We start from the raw sequence: 7,744 nt of genomic DNA on the forward strand, positions 1-7,744 counted from the left end.
GTTATTAAAATGAACTGTTTATATTATCTCAGTTGAGTCAATACATTATAATGTATTAAAATGGAAAGGTACAAAATTGAAATAAATACTTTCTGATTCATGTATAAATCTTTTGTCAAGATGACATTTTGTTGTGTTTTTTTTGTATTTTTTTGTTTTTTTGTGTTTTTTTTTGTTTTGTTTTGTTGTTTTCATCAGTACATGTTTCAATAAAACATTTAAAATGACATTTAAAGTATCGTTTAAAACATGGTTCGTGGAAGAAAAGGTTGAAATCAAACAACTTTTGGCTTGTTTTGGCATGAGATCTTGACACAATCTGGGTTCCCCAAAACCACGTAAATGGTGGTAAAATATAAATGCTCGAACTTATTTAAAAAAATAAACAGGCTTTACAAAACCCTCTGATCCTTGACTTAGCCACTTTTCTGTATAGTCTGCACTTACGATATATACATTCATTATTGTCCAAGGGAAGACAGCCACTGACTTTCATTTAAAGAGCTTGGTGGAGAGGCCTAACAAACATGATGCAGCTGACTACAATTAACACGGTTTAAAAAATTCCTGACAGTGCAAAAAAAAAAAACCCAAAAAACAACCAAAACAGCTCAGAAACCAAAGTGTACAAATGGGACGGGGAAGAGGCAAGTGCATGAGTCCAGATCTGAAGCAAAGCGTTTTGGGTGTGTTGGCCAGCTCTACCGAAGGACATTTGCAGGTATAATCCACTTTGTCAGCTACCCCAGCAAAGGTCCGTACCTAACACAGAACTCGCGGACCCGCGTGCTGGCATAAATCATTATTTCAGGCTCCCCTTTTATATCCTGGGCGTTTTTGCAGGGAAGTTGTTGATTGGCACTCGGGAGCCTTCTGCAGAGATGTCTTCATTGGTGGTGAATGCAAGAGCTGCACAGGGCAAAGCTCTGCGGTGAGAGCCTGGCTTGGGAAGAGGGGATGATGTCTCAATGTGAAATTGAAGAGCAGAAAGGGAGGAGAGGATGTGAATGTGGGCTCGGGACCTCTGAGAAGAGGCCATGGGGAATTTACTCCCGGGCAGCGGATTTTATCAGGATCATGGAGCAGGCGTCTTTGTGTGCTTTAATTTCAACAGTGTGCTTATTTCTTCTTTGTTGCCATAGCCGTGGGCTGTTGTGGTCCCTCTAACCTCTCCCGTGTGCTTATCATCCTGGGGCAATGGACAGACTGCCGTGTGGGGCAGGGAGTGGGATCATGGATGATGGTGGCTTTTCCCAAAGCTCAGTATTCCAGGAACAACTCCAGTTTCATTAAAAAGGGGAAAATAAATGCAGTTATATTAAAAATAAAACGAACAAGAGCCTTCCTGCCAATCTCTAGATAAAACTCGATGCCTGGAGCGACTCCTGTGGGTGTATTGATGCCAACAAGTTAAACTGCACAATCAGAAGAGTGGCTCCTCTTTGTTTGATGGTTTGGAAGGCTGTAGAAGACTCTGTCACCTCAGCACGGAAGAACAGCCCCACATTAGCTCAGTGGAAGGGCAGGTGAGATCCAAGGCAGCGCCAGCTTTCCTTGACGCTCTGTAGGCTCACTGGGATCAAGTTGCGTTGTGTTCCTGGTCATTCCCATCCAAGTGGAATGACTTGTGAAGCTCCATATAGTGCTGTAGGCACAGGGTTCCTACAGTGAAGCCAATCCCACTTCCAAGATGGAAAAGGTTGTAAAGTTTGTGCCATAAAGGGTCAAGGGGACGTGATTTGTTTCAAAAACTTGTTTTCATTCTCCTCAAGAAGTCAGCATGTCACAGTTAAAACATCTTAGAAAATGCGAGTTTCAAGATGTTTCTTCTGGAAAAATACCACAGCCATGGGGAAATGAAGGATATGACTTGAGGCTCATTTATCTTTTTTTAACCTTTTTGTAGCCCTATCCAATCTTCTGTCAGCATCCAAATGGTCACCTCAAAGGTCCTTTCTTGAAGGAAGGAGCAGAAATTCCTGTACTGTGGCAGAATGGTTTTCATTCTGCTTGCCATCCTTTGTGGTTAAGACAAAGCTGGGGATGGAACAGCATCTGCTGACTATGGGGTAGGTTTGGAAAGCAACGTTTTCCTCTCTTCCTCTGCCAGTTGCTGGCATTAATGTCATGAATCATTCATGCTGGAACCTGAATCCTTTGAAGTATGTATAGTCAAGCAGAGTTGTCTCTGTGCACCAAGGTGCTAAACTCCTAGCAGAGCAAAGAAATCACCAACAAATGAGTTTTCTCTACTCACCCTTACAAATATCAATCACCTGCGCATTGCCATGGTGCTGTAGGACAGCCTGAACTGTGTCACGGAAAGTACTAGCAAACAAACACACAGCCCACGTGCATGACTTCCATGATCTCCAATGAGATTCTACAGCCCAGGAAGTGTCTGTAGTGGCAATGAGATTAATTACGGGGTTGCTGGAAGGTTGGGGCAGTAGGGCAATAAACCTTCCAAGTGTGTGATTTTCAGCCAATGGAAGAATAAGAGGAACAAGAGCAGAACTTCTCCTGTCATGCTAATCTCCATGTGCCATGTCCAGCTTTGCCTTTGTGGAGCTTTTGCAGATGGCCCAAACCTTGACAACAGATAAAAGCAAGGAATAAAACTTGTGTCATGGTTTACTTCTGCCAACACTGATGGCTCAAGAAAATATTTGATCATGGAATGCCAATGAGATTCTGAATGAGTGGGACCATTTCTCCTCCACCTTCCAGGTCAGGATCTCACGATCAGAGCCTCACAACACCCCTGTGAGGTAGATATTATTATACCTGGGTGGGTAAACTGAGGCACACGTAGAAGAAGTGGAGAGCAAGTGAAAGGAAAAGCTGAGGATCCTGGGATCCTCAACACCAGTCTCTTGCTCTGAGTACCATTTCCTCTGTGAAAAAGAAGACACGTGACTGTCTGCTGGAAGGCAAGAAAGAACGACTGATGAGCTCATGAGACAGCAGAAAGAATGAACACCCATTTTCCTAGCGTAAGTTTGGCTCGTTAAAGGTCAAAGGAAGACACTGAGTGTGACAGCAAGGAAAGAGATTATCCAGAAGAGGTCAGAAATGTCAGAAACCAAGTTAAAGAACATGAACAAAAGCATAACAGAAAGAGCTCCAAATGGGTATCCTTGGGGTGTCCCTCAAATCAGCATGGAAATTCTGATGGAGACACCAATGAGCTTCACTTTTGCAGATCCAGTGGTTTCCAGTGAGGTTACTTCTCAGCTCACAAGAAAGAAGGAAAGGAGAGTAAAAGAGGAAAAAAGGAAAAGAGAGGTGGGAGAGAGAGAGGAAGGGAAAATGGCAGAGAAAAAAAGGAAAGAGGTGGGGAGAAGGAAGGGAGGGAGGAAGGAAGGGCAGAAAGAAAAAGAGAAAGAAAGAAAAGAAGAGAGAAAGGAAAAGGAAAGAACACACTTAAAGCCATAGAGTTTTCCCCTTTTGCAACCTGCCTTTGCTTGTAAAGAGGCAAAGGGGGGGATTTTCCCTTCCAAAATTCTGCAAAGTGTCCCTAGGCAGAGAGAATACAGGGCAGACTGTCTGATGCAGAAGGTTTTGGGAGATAGCACCTGGCACAAGGTTTGCTACAATAAGTTGGTTATTCTTTATTGCGTTGGATATAAAACAGTCTTGTAAAGTCCTGCATAAAACCATAGCTCTGGCCTGCAAAGTCTCAGCCTCACCTGGGCTTTGCGGAATAATTTCGGGGCAAAAGGTTTGGGTTTGCTTTGTTGTTGTTGCTTTTAACTTTACTTGGTTTCAAGGATGGAAATTAAAGCTATTTATGAGTCTTCCTAGGGAAGGAGAAAGTCTGTCTATACAGAGAGATGTATCCAATGTATTGCTGATGAGGCCAGAGGATGAGCAAAGCACGTTACTCAGCTTGTAAACCATGGCAATGTTTTTGAAGAGAGTTTTTGCCTAACCCCAGAACATGCTCCTGTTGAGCAGAGCAAGGCTTGGTAGCAATGAGGAGAAGCAGATCTCTGACAGCTGGTGGAGAGCTGCGCCATGCCCTTGACTGGTGCATGTCAGGATGGCTCCAGTTATTTCAGTAGGACTCTGATAATTTACACCAGCTGTATGGTTAATTGCTCAAATTAAAACATTTGCATGCTAGCTTTGAGACAGGGGAGATAAACTGACCATTGGAGGCAGTTTGTGGAATGCCACTCAAAAATCTAGCTTTTCCCAGTGCACATAGAGCCAAGAAGAGGCAAACAGATGTGAGGTGAGGTGACACCATTGAGCATTCTTCCAAAACACACAAGCAGACTTTCAACAACTAAGGTCTTTCCTTACAGGGAACAGACCCTTTTTCCAGTCATGTTGAAGACAGAGAAGGTCAGCTTTGCAAAAGTAAAATCCTAAGGGCTAGAAAAGGCCCTTTCAAGGAATTGACTACTGATGTCCTCTATCAGAGGATGCTCCCCACATACATCCTTGAGTTAACAGATCTTGCAGCTTTAGAAAGCAAAGCCCCATTTCAGCAGGAACTTTTCCATGTAGAGACATAGGACTCTGAACTGATTGGATCCTTGAAGACAAAAAACCCATTGTGCACCATGCCATGAAACATCCACCAGGTGATTTCCTCCTGACCAGAGAACTGCACTTGGGCACTGGTTTTACCCTGGATCAAAGTAAGAAGAGAAGCAGATTGCTTCTGCTTGCTGAGCTGAGGAGATGCCTACCACAAACAGCTTTATGTGGATGGAGCTGATCCTGCAACACATCTCAGGATCTGTCTTCAGTGTTGAGGCCGCATCCATCGTGCTGTATGATGTAACTGCATGCCAAGAAAGGATTCCTCACTGTGCCTAAGTCAGGTTAGGCACAGTGTGCCTAAGGTTGTTTATTTCCAGATGAAAACCAGTTAGACTATCAAGCAGCAAAATCAGAGTGCAACCATGGTTTAAAAGGAGTGGTGGAGATCAGAGAAGATCAAGAGAAAACAATTCAGCCCATAGCTTTGCATAAGGGAGGAAAGAGAAGGCTGGAGTTGTCCTGTTTCTGGAGCAGAGAGGCAGATTCTCATTCCCTATTCTCCTGTGCAAAAAGGACTATTTTATAAGCTCTTAGGGAAGAAAAGGCTGGTGAAAGCAAAGTGGAGATGTTTAAGTAGCACTGTAAGGATGGACAAAATGAGAGGAACTGCTCAGAAAGAGATAAAGCAATGCATCAGATTGATCTTGATGAGCACTTCACTGGGATTTGGACATGTTATACTTTGCTGGGTTCCCCCAAAGTGCAACCCACACTTCTTGCACCAGACGATCACATTCTGATGATGCCATGAGTGAGGTCACCCCAGAGGTGGCTGTGATAACAGTGCTCTGCCATGGATAGGCAGCATGAGCCAGATCGTGTCCTGCTGGAAAAGCCCTTTGAGACTCTCTGGGTTGAAGAGCACTAAAAAAACTGGTAGCTCTATGTATCTACATCTAGCTCTGTGTTACCCTGGGGAAAGGCCACTGGAGGTTTGTCAGCTATTAGAAACACAGATGTCTCCGCATCGACCTGTGCAGGGAGGTCAGTCCCAGGAGCTGCTCATGGGCGCTGCAGCTTTGATGGTGTCACTCAGAAATGTTCTCTTTCTGGCAGTTCAGCAGAAGCAAAGCCTGGAGCAAACCAACGAGAAGTCAAGTGAAAAGGGACCATGTCCTTTGCCTGTATGCTTCCCACACCTGCAGGGCTGGGCTCCAAATGAGCTCCTCCGGAACACGGTGGGTTTGTGCTTCTGGAAGCAGGGAGCTTATTGCTGAACAGCTTCATTATGTTCCTCATGGGATGATCGTCCCCACTTCACTGCTGTAGTTTCAGCGATGCTGCTAAAAGCCATAATCATCCAATGGAGAGCTGGGAGAAACCCCAGGGAGCCTGCTGTGATCCTGATAAAACACGTGCTGCCGAGAGGAAAAACCCAACTTTCACTCACTATGGAGGCACCAAATCCTGCCCTTGTACCCCACAATTATCCGAGATGGTCAGGCCTGATGTTGATGTCCTGGTGTAGGACAGGAGCCGGCCCCTCAGCTCAGCCTTGTCCCAGGGTCCAGCAGCCCGGCCGTGAGCATCTCCCCACTGGCAAGAGAGATCCCAGTGGAAAGTCAAACCTGGACTTCAGAGCAAATTAAATGGAACGCAGCAACTGAATCACAACCGTGATGCAAAACATCATTTTGCCGGACGAAACGCAGTTTCCACAACCTGGTTTTAAGGAACAGTATTACATATAGATAGATACACTATGCTAGATCTTGAGGAAAAAAATAAATAAAGAAAGAAATATGCTAAGTAAACTAAGACATACAGTATAGGGGATATTCTGATCAACAAACCAATCACCATTAGAATCAAAAAGTAAACCAGCCTTTCACTTAGGACCCTAACAACATTTCTCAATGCACTAAGTACATTTTAAACCATGCAAGTTTACACAAACATCTTAACTAGGTTGTTTTTTTTTTCCTTTTTTTTTTGTTTTTTTTTAACTTTTTTTTTTTTTTACTTTTTAAAACACCAACATTATGCATTTCTTTGTTAATTATATTGGTTAAAGTTGCAGCCGCTCGCTGCCAAATATCAGATACATCATATACATATTTTTATACAGAATCTGGACAACACAACATTACACAGCCTAAAGAGAGAAAAAAAGATTATTTGTTCCTTTGTTTGTTTTCTTTTTTTTTTTTTATTCTTTTATAAAAAAGACGAAATGATGATAGGAAGGAGGGAGAAGGTGTGAGAAATCTACCAACTTAAAGGACTGTAGCCAAATAATTCCCAGATCACAGTAAGACAAGGGAGAAAATAAAAATGGTTCAAACTCAGCTCCACGTGTAAGGTTCTCTTAGCTAGGAAACAAGACTTTCACACACAGAATGTATCAGTGTTTAAAAACAGAAAGGATCGCAACACCATGCTGTCTGATTCCAAATACATCTCATTTAAAAACAAAAACAAAAGAAACCAAAAAACCTAAAAACAAACCCAAATCGATCAGTCAACGTTGTGATTGCAAAGTTATCTTGTTGGTTGGGATTTCCTACCTACTGGTAACGCATTGCTGTGTGATGGAGTTGGACAGCCAAGGCGACCACAGCAACGCCAGCATAAAGGAACAGCTCGGACGTCACTCCCTGGTTCTGTTGGTCGGACACTCGGAGCAGCTGGAACTGCTGAGGGGATCTGATGCCATCAAAAAGACTTGGAGGTCTTGGCTTTTCCTTCTACACGGCTTGTTTGGGTGTATCTTTCTGACAAGAGCTTGGGGTGACCAACGCAGTTCCCATGGCCATACCCTGCCCATCCACATCCTGTAGCAATGCGCGTGTTGTGTGAGACAGAAAGGAAACAGAACCTGGGAACTAACCGTGGAGGATGCTGTTTGTGGACATGGTAAGTATACAAAAATGCTAAAATTTCAGAGATAATCAAAAGATACAAAATCATTCTGACAAGTTTTTTTTTTTTTGTTTTTTTTTTTTGTAGTTTTTTCTTTTTTTTTTGATTGTTAGTTTTTAATAGCAACCATTACAGTGCAAGGTTTTAAAAGTTATTGTTATTACAGTAAAAGGTGTGTATCTGGTTTTACAGTAACTGAATCACTGGTTTCTGTTATGTATAGTAGGTCCCTGATGTAAAGTGTATGCACCAGTTTGAGAGAAAACCCCGCACAATAACGGCTCTTTAGCTTTAAATACATATGTGTGTTTTGTTTTTTAAACAG

General features: G+C 43.0%; 1 long non-coding RNA gene across 1 annotated transcript in view; it reads left to right on the forward strand.

The window, feature by feature from the left end:
• Positions 1–7,744, forward strand: part of LOC116653161 — a 10,811-nt gene continuing 3,067 nt past the window's right edge. The window contains exon 1 of the long non-coding RNA XR_004306573.1: positions 1–7,413. This is a non-coding gene — a long non-coding RNA (uncharacterized LOC116653161). The remainder of the gene's footprint in view (positions 7,414–7,744) is intronic.

The sequence above is a fragment of the Coturnix japonica genome, chromosome 3, assembly GCF_001577835.2.
Source record: "Coturnix japonica isolate 7356 chromosome 3, Coturnix japonica 2.1, whole genome shotgun sequence".
NCBI classification, from domain to species: domain Eukaryota; kingdom Metazoa; phylum Chordata; class Aves; order Galliformes; family Phasianidae; genus Coturnix; species Coturnix japonica.